This window comes from Saimiri boliviensis, chromosome X (genome assembly GCF_048565385.1).
Source record: "Saimiri boliviensis isolate mSaiBol1 chromosome X, mSaiBol1.pri, whole genome shotgun sequence".
NCBI lineage: Eukaryota > Metazoa > Chordata > Mammalia > Primates > Cebidae > Saimiri > Saimiri boliviensis.
In genome coordinates, this window is record NC_133470.1 from 414,821 (window position 1) to 437,503 (window position 22,683).

The following is a 22,683-nucleotide window of genomic DNA, read 5'->3' on the forward strand; positions in this document are numbered from 1 at the left end:
TTACTGGATATATATCCAAAGGATTATAAATCATTCTATTATAAAGACACATGCACATGTATGTTCATAGCGGCACAGTTTACAATAGCAAAGACCTGGAACCAACGCAAATGCCCATCGATGATGGGCTGGACAAGGAAAGTGTAGCACATACACACCATGGAATACTATGCAGCCATGAAAAACGATGAGTTCATGTCCTTTGTAGGGACATGGATGAATCTGGAAACCATCATTCTCAGCAAACTGACACAAGAACAGAAAATCAAACACTGCATATTCTCACTCATAGGTGGGTGTTGAACGATAAGAACACAGGGAGGGGAGCATCACACACTGGGGTCTGTTGTGGGGGCTAGGGGAGGGACAGCAGGAGGTGGGGAGGTTGGGGAGGGATAACATGGGGAGAGATGCCAGATATAGGTGACGGGGGGATGGAGGCAGCAAACCACCTTGCCACGTATGTACCTATGCAACAATCCTGCATGGTCTGCATATGTACCCCAGAACCTAAAGTACAGTAAAAAGAAAAGAAAAGAAAAAAAATTACTTAATGGGTACAATATATATTAGGCCAGTGATGGATACAGAAGCCAGGATTTCACCACTGCACGATCTATCTAAGTTCCAAATTCACACATGTACCCCATAAGTTAATACACATTTTTTTTAAAAACCAATTACACTGCTTCTGAAGTCATCATTTAAAAAGTCAAGCTTTTGTTGGCTTAATCATTTGTCTAGTTAACAAATCACACAATTGAGTGTACTGATGTGGATTGAACTCCACAATGGCCTAAATTGTGTTAATCCCACTGGCTGAATTCTTGACTCAGGCATGGAGGTTAGAATGTGAACTCCTGGCTACACTCCACATCTCAGCAGAGAACAGCATGTGCTGTCTTGCCTGTCTGCTCCTGCAGATCCGTAGTAACCTGTCTGAAGAGCAAATACAGCAACAGTCTGGGGATGTGTCTGGGCTGAGCAGAGAAAACCACTTTGAGAAATCACTGATGTCTGCCAAGGGTTGGAGAAAGAAGGACACAGGGGCATTCACTTAGCATACCTGCCCTCATCAGTCCCAATGCTATTTCAGTGCAAACTCTTATTGCATTGTGTCTTAGTTCATTTCATGCTGCTGATAAAGACATGCCTGAGACTGGGAAGAAAAAAGAAGTTTAATTGGACTTACAGTTCCACATGGCTGAGAAGGTCTCAGAATCATGGTGGGATGCAAAAGGCACTTCTTACATGGCGGCAGCAAGAGAAAATGAGGAAGAAGCAAGAGTCCAAACCCCTCACAAAACCATCAGATCTCATTAGACCCACCCACTGCCATGAGAACAGTATGGGGGAACCGCCCCCATGATTCAAAATTATCTCCCACTGGGTCCCTCCCACAGCACATGGGAATTATAAAAGTACAATTCAAGATGAGCTTTGAGTGTGGACACAGCCAAACCATACCACATTGGTAACATATCACATACGCTTGCCTGTGTAGTTTCAGGAATGTGCTTCTCCGGCCTACTAAAACCTAATTTTAACACAGAATATCTTACTTCAATTTTTAAAGAGTTTTCTAACAGCTTTTTTTTTGGGGGGGGAACCTTTATATCAGTTTACTTCCTGAAACAAAGATAATAGATTCATTTGTAAACATCTCCTAAATAAGTAATCTGGAAACTTTAAAGGAAAGTGAACGTCTTTTGTTGTTGTTTTGTTTTGTTTTTGAGACAGGGTCTTAATCTGTCACCCAGGTTTGAGTGCAGTGGTGCAATTACGGCTCGCTGCAGCCTCGACCTCCTGGGCTCAGGAAATCCTCCTGCCTCAGCCTCCTGAGTAGCAGAGACTACAGGTGTGCACCACCATGCCCAGCTAACATTTGTATTTCCTGTAGAGACAAGGTCTCATTATGTCGCCCATGCTGGTCTCAAACTCCTGGGCTCATGTGACCCTCCTACCTTGGCCTCATAAAGTGCTGGGATTGCAGACATGAGCCACCATGCCTGGCCTTTATTTTTAACATCTTATAACACCTATAAGAGATCATTTGATTTCCAGGCACATTGTATTCTATCCTCGGTTTCTTCAAAACTTATTAGAGTAATTTTATCTTGTGTATATTTGTTAATAATTCTATTATAAATGATTTACTGTAGTAATTATTGTATTTATTGTTAATAATACAAATACTATATATTATATTAATATATGTGTCTCTAAGTATATTTTATAAGTTATATGGGTGTATAAGATATATCATAAAATTATATTATATTCATAAAATACACACTATCTTATATATAATATATTGCATATAGGTTATACACAGTGACTCATGTCTGTAATCCCAGCACTTTGGGAGGCCAAGGCAGGTGGATCACAAGGTTAGGAGATCGAAACCATCCTGGACAACATGGTGAAATCCCATGTCTACTAAAAATACGAACATTAGCCAGGTGTGGTACACCCTTGTAAACCCAGCTACTTGGGAGGCTGAGGCAGGAGAACTGCTTGAACTCAGGAGGCAGAGGTTGCAGTTAGCCAAGATCTCGCCACTGCACACCAGCCTGGGCAATGCAGTGAGACTCTGTCTCAAAAAAAAGTTACATATGAATATATAACACACATTATAATATAAATATAAGGCTCATTGAGGATGCCAGCAGGGGGTTTTTGTGGAGGCGTTCATCTGGCTGCTGATCTAGTCCAGTGCCCTGTATGAGGACTGCTACCTCCTGGGCACCTCTCTGGCTAGGTCCTGCATTGCCCGCAAACAAGTGGAAATCACCCAGCAGGAGGGGGCCAAGTATGTATCCTACGGCGCCACGGGAAAGGAGAATGACCAGGTCTGGTCTGAGCTCACCTGCTACTCACTGGCCTCCAGATTAAGGTCATTGCTCCCTGGAGGATGCCCGAGTTCTACAACTGGTTCAAGGGCCAGAACAATCTGATGGAATATGCAAAGCAACATCAAATTTCCATCGCAGTCACTCCCAAGAACCCGTGGAGCATGGAAGAGAACCTCATGCACATCAGCGATGAGGCTGGAATCCCGGAGAACCCCAAGTACCATAAGCACCTCGGGGTGTCTGCACGAAGACCCAGAACCCTGCCACAGCCTCCAACATCCCTGACATTCTTGAGATCATCTTCAAAACAGGGGTCCCGCGAAGGTGACCGACATCAAACATGGCACCACCCACCAGACCTCCTTGGAGCTGTTCGTGTACCTGAACAAAGTCTTGGGCAAGCATGGCCTGCGCTGTATTGTGGAGAACCATTTCCCTGGGATGAAGTCCCGAGGCATCTACGAGACCCCAGAAGGCGCCATCCTTTACCACGGTCATTTAGACATCGAGGCCTTCACCATGGATCGGGAAGTGCGCAAAATTAAACAAGGCCTGCGCTTGAAATTTGCTGAGCTGCTGTACACTGGTTTCCGGCACAGCCCTGAGTGTCAATTTGCTCACCACGGCATCATCAAGTCCCAGGAGTGAGTGGCAGGGAAAGTACAGGTGTCCGTCTTCAAGGGCCAGGTGTACATCCTAAGCCAAAATTCCCCACTGTCTCAACTAGTGAGCATGAACATGCAGGGTGACTATGAGCCAGTCGATGCCACCAGTTTCATCAACATCAGTTCCCTCAGGCCAAAGGAATATCGTCGTCTCCAGAGCAAGGTCACTGCCAAACGGACCCCTGTACAAGGCGGAGCTGGGGCCTCCTCACTTTGCAGAGCCTCCAAGGACAGGTGCTAACTGTTAGGATAATTTGCAATTGTGACTTGTTCTCCCTGGCTGGCAGCGTAGTGGGGCTGGGAGGCCCCAGCTTTGTTCTCTGGTCTCCCTGACACCTGCAAAAGTGGTCATCAAAGGGAAGGGTTGGGGACAGCTGCCGTGGGGAGCCGTAAAATGACAAATTTTTTGAGACAGGTTCTCACTCTGTCACCCAGGCTGGAGTGCAGTGGCTCTATCTTGGCTCACTTCAACCTCCACCTCCCAGGTTCAAGTGATTCTCATCCCTCAGCCGCTCGAGTAACTGGGATTACAGGTGCACACCACCAGGCCTGGCTAATTTTGTATTTTTAGTAGAGACAGGGTTTCACCATGTTGACCAGGCTGGTCACGAACTGCTGACCTCAGGTGATCTGCCCACCTCAGCCTCCCAGAGTGCTGGGATTACAGGTGTGAATCACCACACCTGGCGGAAAATTACCACTAAAAATATATTTTTTAAAAAAACGACCTACTACTGAGTGGCTAAAAGCAACATAAATGTATTATCTCCGAGTTCTGTGTTTTTCAAAATTTGTTATTGTTAATTTTCATGGGTACATAGGAGGTGTATGTATTTATGGGATATATGCAATGTTTTGATACAGGCATGCAATGCAAATAATCACATCATGGAGAATGGGGTATCCAGCCCCTCAAGCATTTACCCCTTGTGTCACCAATAATCCAGTGATAGTCTTTTCATTCTTTTAAATGTAAAAGTAAGTAAATTTTGATCTAGGTCTCTTGTTGGCCTCTCCCTAGCTTCCAGTGGCTCCCAGCAGTCCTTGGCATCCTTGGCTTGTGGCCGCATCACTGCAGTCCCTGCCTCTGCCTCCACGGGGCCTTCTCTGTCTGTGTCTCCTCTTCTCTCTCTTGCAGGGATACCTATCACTGCATTTGGGGCCTGAATCCAGCGTGACTTCATCTTGACATCCTGTACTAATTACATTTACAAAGATTCAGTTTCCAAATAAGGTCCTATTTCAAAGTTTCGAATGGACTTGAAATTTTTTTACTGGAGAATGTGGGAGGAGACACAGAATATCTGCTGTGTTTCCCACATCCTCTGTCTCCTGCTGCTTTCTCCTAGCCAGTGGGACCCTGGTATCTCACATCCAGCCATTACCTGGAATCTTGCCTGCAGGGAGCTACCCCAACCCCTGCACTGGCTCCTATTGGGCTATGTATTCCCCATCTAATTGTATCACCACAAATCATCACAATGTATATCTAATGATCATTGTCTCCAGGTTAGGGACTTTACCTTCAATCATCCTTTCATTAAAATGGCTTATTAAGGTGCTTACTGCAAGTTAGACTATGTAAATGGATTTATTTAAAAATACATGAATTGAACAACATAATTTGACCTCCTACTCTATGCTTGTCCTAGAAAAAAAGCAGTAGGTATTCATGAATTAGAGTCTTAAAATACGAGACTTTTTCAGGTTGGGTGCGGTTGCTCATGCCTGAAATCCCAACACTTGGGGAGGTCGAGGCAGGAGGATCACTTGAGCCCAGGATTTCAAGACCAGGTGGGCAATATGATGAGACCCCTGTCTCTACAAAAAATACAAAAAAAAAAAAAAAAAATTAGCCGGATGTGGTAGCATGCACCTATAGTTCCAGCTACTCAGGAGGCTTAGGTGGGAGGATCACCCGAGCTCAGGAGGTGCAGGCTGCAGTGAGCTATGATCAGACAACTGCATTCCAGCCTGGGCAAAGAGCAACACCCTGCCTCAAAGTCAAATCAGATCAAATACGAATTGAACAACATAATTTGATCTCCTACACTGTGTCCGTCCTAGAAAAAAGCACTAGGTGTCCTTGAATTCGAATCTTAGAATATGAGACCTTTGTTCTAGATGAACCACCCACACTCTCCACACGCGTTGTGAAGAAGTAACTAAAAGGAGCTGATTTTGTGTACTTAGCAGAATCCCCTGTATCCCGAAGTGACTCACAGCCTGTTACTGTTATGTAACAGCTTGCTAGAGAGACTAAACATTTCAGGATTTTTAAGGGAACAAAAGCAAGCAAGGTGTTCCTACAGAAACATTGCCCCTGGCTGTGAACACCTATGAGACACCAGGAAAACGATGTATTTGTGTTTTGTTTCGTTTTGCAGGAAGACAGATACACTTTGCATATTGTCCACATATGGAAACAATAGTCTCTGGGTGGCCAAATTAATTGCAAACAAAGATACAGTAGCAATAATAGAGTGTAACCCTGATAGAAGAATGCACAGATCCACAACAGGTCAGAAGATCAGAAGGTGCATCCACCTTTATTCATTAGAAAGGCTATAAAGAGCAGGGAACGATGGCTGATGTGCTTAATTCATGGTTAAAGAACAATTGAAGGAATACATATCAGTGTGTTTTCAAAAAGAAATAAAATTCAATGGCTGCAGTTTCCTATCTGGCTATATAGTTGTATTGCCCAATTGATGACTAAGTTAAGCCCACAACACCCTTGCCAAGACCTGTCCAGCCTCCAGCCATAGGCGGTGATATTTCAATTAGTTTAGGGGTAGTTTTGTTCCACATTCCACCAGCTCTATTGTGTAGGTTTTCCTTTTAGGGAGACCGAATCCATCTCTAGGTAGGTTTCATGGATCACAGGTACTCCCTGAGGGACCTTGTAGAACGTCTGTGATAGTTACACTATACAGCAGCCCTTCAAATCTTAAATAGCACACACAAAAAATTCTTGTGCTTCCTGTGTCTTAATTTGGTTTAGAATAAATATGCACTCATGCATGTTGAGGTTAAGGGTTGGCTATGGTCTGAACATCTATGTTCCACCCCAAATTCATATATTGATATCCTCACCTGAAAAGAGATGGTGTTAGGAGGTAAGGCCCTTGGGAGGTGGTGAAGTCATAAGGTGGACCCTCATGAATGGGATCAGTGCCCTTATAGAAAGGACACCAGAAAGTTCCTTCACCCCGACCGGGCGCGGTGGCTCAAGCCTGTAATCCCAGCACTTTGGGAGGCCAAAGCGGGTGGATCACAAGGTCAACAGATCGAGACCATCCTGGTCAACATGGTGAAACCCCGTCTCTACTAAAAATACAAAAAAAATTAGCTGGGCATGGTGGCACTTGCCTGTAATCCCAGCTACTCAGGAGGCTGAGGCAGGAGAATTGCCTGAACCCAGGAGGCGGAGGTTGCAGTGAGCCGAGATCTTGCCATTGCACTCCAGCCTGGGCAACAAGAGCAAAACTCCGTCTCAAAAAAAGAAAAAAACGAAAGTTCCTTCACCCCTTCCACCATGTAAGGATACAGCAAGAAGGCTCCATCTTAATCCAGGAAGCGGGTCCTAACAAGATACTGAATCTGCTACACCTTGACCTTGGACTCCCAGCCTCCGGAAGTGTGAGCAGTAAATGTCTGCTGTCTGTGAGCCCCCAGGCTATGGTATTTTGCTGGAGAAGTCTGAACAGACCAGAATATGGTTCCTCACACCAGCGCTTGCATTTCTATATTTCTTCAAAATCAACCACTCAGTGCCAGGAGTCTCTGGTTGAGACCAGGTTGTGAGTCCTCACTAGACACTGAATCGGCCACGCCTTCATGTTAGACTCCCAGCTCCAGGACTGTGAAAATCAACGTCTGCTGTTGATAAGCCATGCCACCTAAGGTATTTTGTTACAGAAGTCTGACTTGACTGGGATACAGTTTCTTACAGCAGCATTCACTCTAACAATATCCCTTCAAAATGGAGCGCTCAGCATTGTGGGTATCCAGGGCAGACCAGGTTGGGACGAGTGTTACTGTCTACACTTCAGCTGATTGGAGCTGAATGTCACAGAACATTGTTTGATTTGGACAGGTAGTTGTCAGTCTTGGTTTACATTCAATTAATTGTAGACATTCCTGAAAGGTTTTCGAGCTACTCAGTCATCTCTGCTCATCAGGTATGGTGTGGAGAGATTCAGAACACCTGCCTTATCCAGGTGGGTCTGCTATCATCACGGGGATCCTTACAAAAGGGAAGTGGGAGAGTGAAAGCTACGTATTTCCACTGGCAATGGGTGTGCATCTATTCTCTCCCTATGACAGCGTTGCTGTCTTCCTCACTGCTTAAGAAGATATGTCCCTGTCCAGAAGTCAACCCTCGAAACATAGACCTGGTCATGCTTATTCATTCATTCAGTAGCTGCTGATGGCTCCGAGATGCCTAACCCTAACCCTAGACAGGGCCACGAGTGAGAATACTGAAGCTTCCATTGAGCTCACATTCTGGTGAGAGAGCCAGACACAGTACAATAAATACTAAACTCACATCGGAATTCTTATTTCCAAAAGTGAATCAGGGCAAAGAGGAAGGGGAAGGTAAGTTTGGAAAGGGGAAGGTGAAAAGCCACTCTGAGGAGGTGGTGTTGGAAGAAATCATTCAGTATTTGGAGAACTAAACTTCCAACAGAAGAGCCAGGAAGTGCAAAGGTCCGGGGATGCATTTGTCTTGTAGGAGAATTTGAATAGCGGGACAATGAGTATAGCATGAGTCACCTGTGGCTGCTGTCCCGTGGCTCTATAGAGAGATAAAATGAGAACCTTTTAGTCAGATGGTTCAGTGCGAAGTTCGAGGACAGTAGGTTGATAAACCAGCCAGGGATATTCCAGGCTTTCTCTTATCCATTTGCAAGACTGAAACTGGCCTTGTTTGTACCATGTTTCAATAACAAGCTGCCTTATTAACATGTAGTCGTGTAGAATAGAAAAAGACTTACTTAATAAAAACACTGCCTGAAAAAAATGCAACAAAACATGTTTTTTCCTCTTTCTCTCTCTTCTTATTCCTCCTCCCTCTCTTATGAGGGTATAAAGTGTTATCTTATTCTTTTCATTTTTATTTCTCATTACATTTTTGTTTGGGCACCTCCTCGTATTCACTGAATGAGTTTTCTAGGGATGCTGCAATGCATTCCCACTAGTTTGGTGGCTTAAAACAACACACATGGAGTATCTTCCAGTTCTGAAAGTCAAGAGTCCAAAATGAGTCTCACTGGGATAAAATCGATGTACTGGCCGGACCCCATTCCTTCTGGAGGCTCTACACAGGGAGAATCTGTTTTCTTGTCATTTCTAGCTTTTAGGAGTGTTAACTAAAAATAAAGTAATAAGGCCTCCATCCCCCACCACTAGCTGAACGGACCCCTCCTCTCAGTCAAGGGCGCTCCAAAGTCAACCTGAAAAACTAGTTCGGGCCATGATGGGAAGCGGAAGCCAGACATGCCTCATGATGCCCTCCTCCCTTTTGGAATCACTGATAGAACTGACTCTTTAACTCTGATGAGAAACCTTTACAGTCTCTTCTCTCTGGAGCTTGCTACCTGGAGGCTTCAGCTGCATGATAAAACCTTGGTCTCTACAACCCGTTACCATAACCCAGACATTCCTTTCTATTGACAATAACTCTTTCAAGCAATTGGAAGCCCCTCTGTCCTGTCACTTTGAGTTGTCCTGCCTTTCTGGACCAAACTAATGTACATCTTACATGTATTGATTAATGCCTCATGTCTTCCTAAAACATGTAAAACCAAACTGTACTCCAGCCACGTTGGGCAGATGCCCTCAGGACCTCCTAAGGTTGTGTCATGGGCATATGCTTATCCTTGGCAAAATAAACTTTCTAAATTGATCGAATCTGTCTGAGTTACATTTGACTTAATGGGAGCTACCTACGTTTCTTGACTCACAGCTCCTTTCTCCATCTGCAAAACCAGACACGCTCACCCAGTCTAATCTTTAAGTCGCCATCTCTCTAGTTCTCTCTCCCCACCCTATTAAGGACCCTAGTGGTCACATGGGGTCACCTGTATTACTCCGCATACTCTCCTTATTTTAAGATCAACTGATGAGAAACCTTAATTCCATCTACAACCTGAATTTCCTATTGCCATGGTACATAACACATTTATAGGCCCTGGGAAGTAGGACATGACATCTTTGGGATGGGAGAGATTACCCTGTCTGCTATAGGCATTTAAACCATTTGAGTTTCTCCTTGTAAGAATTATATTCCTACCCATTTTGCCTTTCCTCTTGGTTTGTTTGTTTTTTGTGTTTTGTGTTTTTTGTGTTTTTTTGTTTTGTTTTGTTTTGTTTTTTTCATTTTAATAGGCATACTGGCCAGAAACAGTGGCTCATGCCTGTAATCTGAGCACTTTGGGAGACTGAGGTAGGAGGATCACTTGAGCCCAAGAGTTCAAGACAAGCCTGTCCAACATGATGAAACCCCATCTCTGCTAAAAATACAGAAAATTAGGTGGGTGTGATGGTGCATGCCTGTAATCCCAGCTACTCAGGAGGCTGAGGCACAAGAATGGCTTGAACCCAGGAAGTGGAGATTGTAGTAGGCCGAGATAGCACCATTGCACTCCAACCCAGCGGGCAAAGTGAGGCTCTGTCTCAAAAAAAAAAAAGGAAAAAGATTATTTTAAAATAATAATAGGCATACCTTGTATAGTTTAGTTATTAGCCCCTCATCAGTTTGATACTCTGTGTGTGTGTGTGTGTGTGTGTGTGTGCGCTTTTCTGAGAGGTATTTCTAAGATATTTTTCTTTCTTCTCACAATTCAAACACTTATATGTAGGTGTTATTTTTATTTCCATGACTTTCATCTGGGACTAATTAAGAACCAGATAGCCAGAAAGCTCCCATGAATTAGCATTTTAAGAATAAAGATGATGTTACTTTGTAGGTGTTACAAAATACAATGAGTTGATTTCCAAGAACACTGTGCATTCTTTTTTGTTTGATTTTAGTGTCTCCAAGAATCCATCTTGCAGGTACCCCATCCTCCCAGAAGCACTTAGGGTAGAGGAGGAGGCCAAGGCTTCTGTGCAATCATTCATTTAGAAATGGAGCCCATTCCCTCCTTGGAGCAAGGGCTCAGGAAGTGGAGGGAAGGATGTGAAACAGGAAAAGAGAAAAAGTCCATCTGAGGACTGACGACTGTATTTGCTGCCAAAGTGGCAACTGAAGTTTGACCCTGGACGACCTTGTAGGATTTTAAGGTAACTGGCCGGCTGCACCAGGGAGATGCGAGAGGAAGCTATTTCTCCATCTCCTCCCATCCTCTATGGGTGAAGGATGGCTCCTTCTCTCTGCTGACCCTGAGTGCTGGAAAGCTGAAGGAATTCTTCTGAGAGTTGAATGAGGTCAGACAGCCTGGATTCCCGGGAATTCTGGTGAAGCCTGACTGGGTTAAAAACAAAGATTGGGAAGGTTTGACTTGGTGGACAACCAGTGCCTCATCAATAGATATAACACAAAATAGTGGTAATTCTAACAATACTTATCATTATTATTAGCAGTAATGCTGCAGGTTTGTCATTACTGCCTTCGTATATTTTTTTTCCAGCCTGCAAAAACGTCCTCCACATTCTGGGACAGGATTTCACTCCATAAGTAGGTAGTCCACAGAATCTTAACTTCACAGGATGGTTCATTCAAAATAGATTTGATAATAAAACACACTTTAGAAAGATTAAATATATATTATCCTTGTTAGTGACTCATAACCCTGTTAGCTATGGCTGTGTCACAAATTAACCCCAACACTGAGTGGTTTAAAGCCACACACAATACATATCTATTGTCTTGGTTTCTATGGGCTTGGGATCTGAGAATGAGCTGGCGTGGTTAGCTGAGTCTTAAACTGAGCGTCTCTCAGGAGGTTGCAGTTGAGGTGGAGGTGGGGGCTACAGCATCTCAGGGCTTGACTGCAGTGAACTTCTCCAATGGGAAGTTCACAGTGCAGTGCTGGCTTCCCTCAGAGCAAGCACACAATCGAGCCAGCGAGAGGGGATGAGAATATGGAAGCCACAGCCATTGTGTAACCTAATTTTTGGCAGCTGCATTCCATCACAGTTAACACATTGGATTCATTAGACACCGTTGTGCATCCTGCCTACACTCAGGGAAGATGATTAAAGAGTGAATGCCAGGAGTCAGGGGTTCTTGAAGTTTCCCCTAGAGTGAGCAGTCCAACGCTGGCAGCATATACAGAATCTCTAGTATATTGAGTTCGATCAGGAAGAGACTGCAAATGGGAGAAAATATTAGCAAACTCTACATCCAACTAATATCCAGAATCTACAGGGAACTCAACAACAACCAAAAAATCCATACAACCCTATGAAAAAGTGGGCAAAGAACATGAACACACAGTCTTCAAACAAAGACATATGAATGGCCAACAAGCACATGAAAAACCCTCAATATTACTTATCATCAGATAAAAGCAAATTGAAATCGTAATGAGATACCTTCATATTCCAATCAGATTAGCTATCTTTTTGAGACAGAGTCCCGCTCTGTCACCCAGGCTGGAGATAATTTGATTATTACTGCCATGCCTTGGTATTTGTGTTTCAAGAGCTGCCAGCAACTGCTGTTAAAGGATGCATTGATAAATATCCCCGTGAAATTGATTACTGAGTCAGCTCCTGAAATATCTGGAAAGGCTGTGTCCACTTTATGTATCTCTATACATAGGACGTCTGAAGAAAATGGGAGTCCAGTAGCAGAAAAGGATTTGCTTCTTAAATAGCACCACACTTTCTTCTATTTAACATTGAAAACTGTCAAGGACTAGGTTATTTCTTTATTTAGACTGCCAAAAAGTACAGACACATCACCATCTGTGTCCATCCTGTGGTTTCATTGTCAACCTTCACTATCATATCACCCTGGTTTTCTAACACTCATTTATACTATGTATTCTTTATGTCTTATTTTTAGTTGTGTTTTGTATATCTTATGTTATTCTGTTTCTTCTTGTCTGAAGGCTCCTCCTTCTTTCCAAAGGACAAGGCAAGGCCAGACATGATTGCTCATGCTTGTAGTCCTAGCATTTTGGGAGGCTGGGGTGGGAGGATTTCTTGAGCCCAGGAGTTCAAGATCAGTCTGGGCAACATGGCAAGACCTTGTCTGTAAAAAATCAAAAAATTCGCCAGGCATAGTGGCGCACACCTATATTCCCAGCTACCTGGAAAGCTGAGGTGGGAAAATCATTTGAGCCCACGAGGTCAAGGCTGCAGTGAGCTATGATTACACCACTGCACTCCAGCCTGGGAGACAGAGCAAGACCCTGCCTCTAAAAAAAGAAAGAAAGAAAAAAAGGACAAGCCGTGCCCTGTAAGTTGACAACCAGCAGAAGAATCACTACAATTCTAACTGCCCTCCAATTTGGAGCAGTTCTGGTGGCTCAGACCATTTGGTTAATGACCCTGGTTTCTACTGACGTTGAGGACGTGAGGTTTCCCCTGCACATGGACAGCACAGCTTCTCAGAGCTCTGAAAATGGTTTCCTTGGCCGGTTTGCACTCTTGGCTCGTAGATTTTCTAGCAGACGTAAATGTTCATTTCCTACGTAGCATGGTCAACAATTACGCCATGTATAATTTCACCATTTGCAAGGATACTCAATAAGTGGAAAACTGAATTTGTACTATTAATGTGCATTACACCTGCTGCCTGATGTATTAGTCAGGGTAAAACAGAACCAATAGAATATGTTTGTGTATGTAGTTCACCCTTGAACAACACAGGTTTAAACTTAGATGTGAATTTTCTCCTCCTCAACGTGAAGACAGCGAGAACGGAGACCTTTAGGATGATCCATTGAAAATGAAAGTTTAAAAAAGAATATATTTGCTAATGTCATAAATAAATAGTAAACTATGTTCTCTTCCTTATTTTCTTACATGAAATTTTCTTTTCTCTAGCTTACTGTATTGTATTCACTGTATTCCAGCCTAGGTGACAGGGAAAGATTCCGTCTCAAAAAAAGAAAAAAAGAGAATACAGTATTGAATATATATAATGTACAAAATTTTCTTGTTAATCAACTGTTTACCAGTAAAGCTTCTGGTGAATAGTAGGCTGTTAGTAGTTCAGTTGTAGAGGAGTCCAAAGTTATAGATGAATTTTTTCTTCTTTCTTTTTTTGAGACAGTTTCTCACTGTGTCCCCGAGGCTGGAGTGCAGTGGCCTGATCTCGGCTCACTGCAGCCTCTGCCTCCCTGGCTCAAGTGGTTCTCCTGCCTCAGCCTCCCTGGCTCAAGCCATTCTCCTGCCTCAGCCTCCCAAGTAGCTGGAACCCCGGACGTGCACCATCACACCCGGCTAATGTTGTCCTTTTAATAGAGACAACGTTTCACCATCTTACCTTAGCTGATTTTGAATTCCCGAGCTCAAGCAATCTGCCCACCTTGGCCTCCCAAAGTGCTGGGATTACAGGCGTGAGCCACCATGCCAGACCCAGTTATAGGTGGATTTTTTTACTATGTTGTGGGGAGTCAGTGCCCCAACCTCTGTGTTGTTCAAAGGTCAACTGTAAATATAGTTATAGTAACAACTATATACATAGTTATGTCTACTTTTATATAAGTACACATACACATATGCTAATTTGTTTATATTAGCATACATATGTTTACACACAAATGCACACATATGTATTTTATACACACACATACATATATTATTGATTTCTACATGCACACAGAGTTTTGAAGAAATTGGCTTATGTGATTGAAGAGACTTGGCAAGTCTGACGTCTGTAGGGTAGACCAGCAGGCTGGAGACCCAGGGAAGAGCTGATGCTGCAGCTCAAGCCCCAAGTCCTCTGTGTGGAGGCAGAATTCCTTCCTCCTCCAGGGCCCATACTCTTTTCTTCTCTTAAGATCTTCAACTGATTTGACAAGGCCCACCTGCCTCATGGCGGGCAGTCTGCTTTACTCAAAGTCTACTGATTTCAGCACTAATCTCATCTAGAAAATACCTGCATGACAATGTCTACACTAGCGCTTGACCACATACTTGGCTTCCGTGAGCTCACCAAGTTGTCACGTCAATTTGACCCTGGCTCTACATTTTCAAATGTTCTGTATTGCAAACGTGCCATTGTTTTGCTTGTACACACCCCTCTCTGTGGACACTTGTGCTCCACAGTCAATCCTGCCAACTGCAGCTCTTACTCCAGTCAGTGCCACCATGGCCAGTTGCTTGCAGCTTCTGCCGTGTTCCCCGGGTGTCCCACGGCTGGCCCGTCTCAGGTGTGCAGATGGTACCTTCCCCTCCTGCCACTTTCCTACTCTGCAGCTGGTTTGACTTTTGCAACCAAGCGAGCAAGACACAGAAGAGAAGAGCCTGAGATGGAGCAAGTTCCCCCGCTTTGGAGTCTGTCGGCTCCCCAGGCACGGAGATAAAGGAAAATCTTGAGTTCCTTGGGGGGAAATTCCAGGAACCTAGCTGGTTCTGAGAAGTCAGTGAGCAGCCTGATAAGCAAGAAGGTAACAGTTGCTTAAAACAATTGTCAAGGAAGTTAGAGTCATGAGATGCTTGGTTCCCCCACAAAAACTAAACATAATACCTTAGCATGTGTCCCGGAGTTGTGTTCACAGACACTCAGACCCCCACCCAGTAGATCTGCCATCCCTGTCCCCAGACCTCAGAAAAGGGAGACTGGGGTTTACACTCTCAGCACCGTTCCTTGTTCTCAATTTCTTCCCAAGGGGCCTGGACATCACGGCCCTGGGTCAGAACTAACCTTCTTTCCTGCTGATCCCAAATTTTAAGACAAAGCTTTGCCTGCCTCACCAATTACAAATCAGAGAGGCTGTGAATCCACCTAGAACCGTCGGCCTCTGCTTTGGGATTTCTCACCGTTTTAGGTCAAACCGACGTAGAATCTCCATGCACTGATTTATGACTTTGTAACCTCTGCCTCCATGAATTAAAGAATTCATACCTAGAAGCCATTATGAAGCCCAGGGTTTAACCACGAGCAGCCCAATCCTCCTCATTTAACCTGCAAATAAACAGCCTCCTTTCTCCCGCCGCAAACCGCGGTGTGGACGTCTGGCCTTCTTGCACTGGGCAAGCAGACCCCAGGTCCGTTCCTAAACAAGATGATGTGGCCTCTGCACCTTGAGAACTGCAGGCTGCTGGACAAACGCCTTTGCTTGCAGCCTTGGGAGGACAGTTCTGAGTCAATTTCTCAAGTCCGGATTAGATGAGACCCCCATTGTCTGTAGTAGGGCCCAAGGCCACGACCCAATCTTGTTTGCCTTTCTCTCTTCCCAGTTTCACCCTTGACCCATAAACCACTTGGCGAGGAAACTTCCTGCACACAGCCCTGCCCAGGCAAAGATACCCTTGAGTGAGCATCTGATAAACCAAAACAATTAAGACTTAAAGAATGCAATGACTTGCACAGTGAAGAATGTGAGCTCCAAAGTAAGGTCTTAGCTGTGAGACCAGCCATGACATGAGTGGGAAACATTGGAGCCTGTGGCCTGCACTCAACAGAGAGGATTTGTAGCTTATATGGAAATAAAATTAATAACACAGTAGGGTCAGAATAGGCGGAGGGTTTTGGGATGTATGTGTGTATGTATGTGTATGTGTGTATATATGCATGTATGTGTATATGTGTGGGTGTGTATATATGTATAAATATGAATTAGCATGTGTATCTCTAACCTACTAGATTCCAACTTCCTTGAGGCAAAATTCGTCTTTGCATATACAGAGCAGAAATATTACTCTCCTCCCACAAAGTCACGCACAGAATTCAACACTGTTAAAATATTGTGACCCTACCTTATCCAAGTTTATTATTCACATCAGTTGGTTCACACACTTCTATAAAGCAGTTCAAATCCTTAATGAATATGTTCATCTACATATATCTATACATACACACACACACACACATACATACATCTACACCTAGACAGCCAAAAATGCATGCACATACATCACAGGTAGATGATAGATAAGTAATAGGTACATAGATAATATAGAAATAAATAAATAATAGATAGGCGATAGATTGGTAGACATATGATATAATAGATACAGAATAGCTATATGAATGCATGGTAGACAAACAAATGATAGGTAGATAGGTAGAGAATAGTCAGATGAATGGATAGATAGATGATGGATAATATGTAGATAGAAAGATAGACAGTAGATGAATGGATGGACGTAAGATAGATGGATAGATAGAATAAATATATAACAGACAGCTTGATAGATGGATGAGATAGATACATAGATAGATGATAGATAATAGATAAGTAAATACATGATTACATGATAGAATAAATGCACAATAGCTAGATGGATAGATGAAAGACGGTAGATAGATAAATAGATGATTGGCAAGTAGACATAATAGGCAGATAAGTAGAGAATAGATAAATGGATGGATAGATGAATAGATGATATATATAAAGACAGTAGATGAATGAAAGATGGATAGGTAGATATAATAAATATATAATAGCTTATAGATGAATGATAATAGCTACACAGATAGATGATAGATAAATGGTAGATAACAGATGAATAAATGGATGATAAAACAGTTACATAATAGCTAGATGGATGGATGTTAGATAGCAGATGAATACATAGATGATAAGTAGGCAGACAGATAGATGATGGGCAGATAGGTAGAGAATAGATTAGTGGGTAGATAGATGAATGAATGATATCTAGAGAGATAGATGAATAATAGATGAATGGATGATGAAAGGTAGGTAGGCAAATCATAGATGAAAGATAGATAGATAACAATAGACAGATGAGACAGAAAATAGATAGATAGCTATCCATTAAAATAAAATGCAATGTCATGTGCCAAATACTTAATGCAAAGCAGCGAGGGACACAAAAGTGTCTTCTTGTTGGACTTCTGGGCTCTGTGTATTTCAGAGATTCTCTAAATTATGGGAGGGGGTGACCCAATTTCATATTCACTCCTCATATGCTGATGCCTCCAACTCTCCACTCAAATCCATCTACCTATCTGCCTATCATCTACCTAACTACTTATCATCTATCTATCTATCTATCTATCTATCTATCTATCTATCTATCCTTTATCATCCATCATTCATCTAGCTGTTAGGTATCTATTCTGTCTATCTATCATCCATTTAGATGTGTGAGACAAGGGAAAAGGGAAGAAAGCAGCAATGGTAAGCCCAACAAAACTCAGAGAGCACGTTTGCAACAGCAGAAGTCATTTATAAGTGGTTTTTGTTGTTGTTGTTTTTTTTTTACTTTGTTTTACTAAATAAGTGAATGCACGAAGAGCACAGGCTGCTGAGGCAAGGCAGGCGGCAGAAGGCAAGGATGGCCTGCTCAGAAGGAAAAGGTAAATAGAAAACGAAGGCTGCAGTACAGCCAGAGATGAACAGGTCAAAATGCACTTGTCCTTAGGAACCAAACAAACACTCCTTAATTCATTCTATGGCCGCTGTTTCTCTAGCAAGTAGAGAGACAGTAATCTGATCCACTGAACATGGCCCCAGTAGCAAGGTCAGCTCTGGGCCAACAGTTGGGCAACACTTCCCAGAATGTCTACCTTGTCCTTTTGGGGACAGCCGGTACCTCCACACCAAGCCTGTTCTTGCAGCTCTAAGCCCCCAAATAGCCATCATCTCTCCTCCCAGGCACGTGCCGTCCTATACACACCTGCTGTCTTTCGTCTTTCTTTTTTTTTTTTTTTTTTTTTGAGACAAAATCTAGCTGTGTCATCCAGGCTGGAGTGTAGTGGTATGAGCTTGGCTCACTGCAGCCTCTGCCTCCCAGGTTCAAACAATTCTCCGGCCTCAACTCCTAAGTAGCTGGGATTGCAGGTGCGTACCACCACACCAGGCTAATTTTTTTTTTTTTTTTTTTGGATTTTTAATAGAGACGGAGTTTCGCCATGTTGGCCAGGCTGGTCCTGAACTCCTGACCTCAGGTGATCTACCTACCTCAGCCTCCCAAAGTACTGGGATTACAGGCATGAGTACCGCGTAGGCCCACACCGGCCTTCTGAGGCCTTGAAAACTCACTGTTCCTGTATGCATTAGGGTTGCAGGATTAAATATAAGACTTCGGTTTAACTTAGGTTTCAAGATAAACAACAATTTTTAAAAAATATATTGTAAGTATATCCTACATATTTAGTAAGTCATACTAAAAGTCTGAAACTCACTTTTAATTGGACATTCTGTAGTTTCGTTTGCTAGACCTGATAATCTAATACAGAGCATTTTCATTTTGAGAAGTAAAAGATATGTGGATTGCTATGACTCCAAATATCTGCCCCTTTATCGTGTGTGTGTGTGTGTGTGTGTCTGTGTATCCATCTAGCTATTCTATCATGTGTTTATTTATCTATTATCTACCTATCATCTATCACATCCATCTATCAAGCTATTCGTTATATATTTATTCCATCTATTCATCTATCTTCCATCCATCTATTCATCTATTATCTATCTACATATCATGCATCATCTATTTATCCATTCTTTTGTCTACTCTCCACCTACCTAGCTACCTATCATCTATTTTTCCATCATGCACTCATATAGCTATTACGTATCTGTTATATCATCTGTGTATCAATCTATCATCTATTATCAATTTATTTATCTATTATCTATATACCCCTTACTTATCTATCACCTACCTGTGATGTATGTGCATGCATTTATGCATTTCTAGATGTAGATGCATGTGTGTATGTGTGTGTGTATCTATAGATATATGTAGATGCAGATATTCATTAAGGATTTGAACTGCTTTATAGAAATGTGTGAATCGATTTATGTGAATAATAAACTTGGATAAGGTAGGGTCACAATATTTGAACAGTACGTATAACTGGGATGATTTCCCTGTTTTCTTCAAATCCCACCTTGTTATTAAGTGCTAATAAGGCCAAGTCAGGTTGCTGAGTTTGAGCCATGAGCTGCGTCTTCCTCCTTCAGAGGAAGATTCACAGATGGACCCTTGTGCTCACAGGAAACAGAAGATTTTCTTTGAAAGTAGCAATGCAGACAGAATGTATTTTTAGAAATTCATCAACATATGGGATGCTAAAGTATTAATCTTATCCTCCTTTGATTTCTTTCAGCCTCATGCTTTCTGGGTGTTTTTAGAGTACATTCTTCACATTTGCAAACTATTACATGACTAACATTTGGGAAATAAAAATGACATTAGTTCAAAAGATTCAAACTTCTTCATTTTGACTCTGAATTCAGAAGTAACTTTTGATGATCTATAAACCCTCTGGATCTTTCATCCAACTATATCCCAAAGGGGGAAAAAATTGGCATTTTAAAATATGTTTTTATTTGAACTCTTCTTAAAAAAGAAAAATTTGCAATTATTTTACTGTAAGAGAATACACCGTAAGTGCAAAGCATAAAGCATTTTAACTGAGCGTGCAAATGGTGCATGGTTATTCTAAGGGGAAGAGAGGTGAATGGAGAAGATAAACGTGGTTTATAGAATGTCAGTGCCTAAGACTGTTATCTTCTTAAAGTAACCAATAAAGAAGAGCAACTGTATCTATTTACATAATTTTCGCAAAGACCTTGAAAACTGCAAGTCTTTAGAGCTAATGCATATTTGAGCTGTCATTAAGCAGGTAGATTAAAAGAAGAAAACGGTAGTGGTTAAGCACACGTATTATGATCAGAAGAGTTTTAAATTGAACGAAGCACGTGGCAAGCAGCCACCATTCTGCTGCTCCACATCTAAAAAGAAAACTGCCAAAATAAGGAAGGCAATTTCCAAATTAAAAAAAATAAGCCCTTCGCTGGAAGAATGCGAGTTATGCCTACTCTTCCAGTTACTGGTCATCTGGGAATCTGTGGTTGCAAACTGTGAACGTATAATTTCTTTCTAAGACACCACATGATGCCCCTGGAATTAGAGGAGACAGTCTTTGAGGGCTTAGCTTTGGTTTAGAATTAACAGCAACAAGAAAAAATGATGAGCAGGCGGAGGATTTACTTTGAAGGAGTTTTAAGATTCCTTTCTGGCTCCAAATTTATCTGCATTAAATTAAAGGCCTATGAGAGCAAGAGGCCACTAAATAAATCTTTTTTAAAATATTAAGTGTCTCTGTCATATTTAGGAATATGAAGGGTTTCTGAGGTGAATGTGTTTCATGGATGGATTGCCTAGGAAGGGTGTCCTAATATAAAATTGGTACTTTCTAATTTTGGTATGTATGGCTTTATTCATAAAGAGAAAGCAAACTACAAAGATATGAGACATCGCCCACAACCAATGCTTCGGAAACTTCAAGGTGCATATAGATCTGGTGAAAATGCAGATTCTCGTGCGGTAGGCTGGGGCTGGGACTCAAAATTCTGCGTTTCCAAAAGCTCCCAGGTGATGCTCATGCTATGAGCCCATGGACCATGCTGAGGGGCCATGCCCCAGCCCCCACCAAGTAAGTCACAATCTCCAGGAGCAGAAGCTGGCACTGGATTCCTTTTCAAACTTCCACGAGATGCTACCAGGCAGTCAGAATTCAGAAGCATGGATGTCCACTCACAGCTGGGTTTTCCAGAAGAGAATCAAACCCACAATCCCTTAGAGTTGTCCAAGTTCATGTTACAAGATTGCGGCATTGTGAAGACCACGGACCGTTTCCCTGATCTCTAGGCTTTGGTAGCTGACACTTTATTACTCTTTATTACTCGAATGCAGTGGACCACAAGCCCCCAGGCCATGGACCAGTAGTGACCTCTCCATCATAGTGCCTCCTTTACCAACATCATTGCTGCAGAATACCCTCTTTCCATTTAAAAAGTGACATCAAACCAAAGGAGGGGCCAGGCACAGTGGCTCATGCCTGTCGTTCCAGCACTTTGGAAGTCCAAGTGGACGAGTCCTGGTCCATGGCCTGTTAGGAACTGGGCTGCACGGCAGGGGGTGAGCAGCAGGTGAGTGAAGTTTCATCTGTATTTATAGCCATTGCCCATCTCTCTTGTTAGCCTGATCTCTGCCTCCTGTCAGATCAGCGGCTGCATTAGATTCTCATAGCAGTGTGAACCCTACTGTGAACTGTGCACGCGAGGGATCTAGGCTGTGCACTCTTTACGAGAATCTCATGCCTGATGTTCTGTCGCTGCCTCCCATCGCCCCAGATGCAATCGTCTAGTTGCAGGAAACCAAGCTCCTGGCTCCCACTGATCCTACCTGATGGTGAGTTGTAGAATTATTTCATTACGTATTACAACGTAATCCTTATAAAAACAAAGTGCAGGACAAATGTAATGCATTTGAATCATCTCAAAACCACCCCCTCCCCAATGTCAGTGGAAAAATTGTCTTCCACAAGATCAGTCCCTAGTGCCAGAAAGGCTGGGGGGCCACTCCTTTAGTATATATGGTGTGAAGAACTTTAATTGATTAAAAATAATTAAGTGCTAACAGTGAAGAGGTATGAATACAAGAGTAAAGGGAAATTAAATAACAAAAAATATTTTTCCGTCCCTCCTTTGTTCTTTGAGTTTTGTATTTTGTTTTGTTTTTTGAGACAAGGTCTTGCCCCACCACCCAGGCTAGAGTGCAGTGGTGCAATCTCCACTCTCTGCAACTTCCATCTCGTGGGCTCAAGCAATTGTCCTGCCTCAGCCTCTGGAGTAGCTGGGACTACAGGCATGTGCCACCACTCCTGGCTAAATTTTGTGGTTTTTGTAGGGTTTCACCATGTTACTCAGACTGGTCTCGAACTCCTGAGCTCAAGTGATCTGCCCTCCTCGGCCTCTCAAAGTGCTGGGATTACAGGTGTGAGCCACCATGCCCAACTCCCTCCTTCGGTTTGATGCCACTTTTTAAACAGCAACAGGGCATTCTGCAGCCATGATGTTAGTAAAAGGAGGAACTATGATGGAGAGGCAGAAAGTGACAGGGAAAGCGGATGAAGAGAAACAGATCAGATGGGGACTATTTGGTCTGGAATTCCTTGGGCTGGAGTTTGTAAAAGAGATGCCCCTGGCAAAGCCAGATAGCCATGGTGTCGACGTCTCGCATTCTTCCTCCCACCCACTGGCATTTCCTGATATGCC

At 42.9% G+C, this 22,683-nt stretch overlaps 1 pseudogene; it reads left to right on the forward strand.

Moving 5' to 3' along the window:
- The first annotated feature begins 893 nt into the window (after positions 1-893).
- Positions 894-3,761, forward strand: LOC101042312 (argininosuccinate synthase-like; annotated as a pseudogene).
- Positions 3,762-22,683: the final 18,922 nt, after the last annotated feature.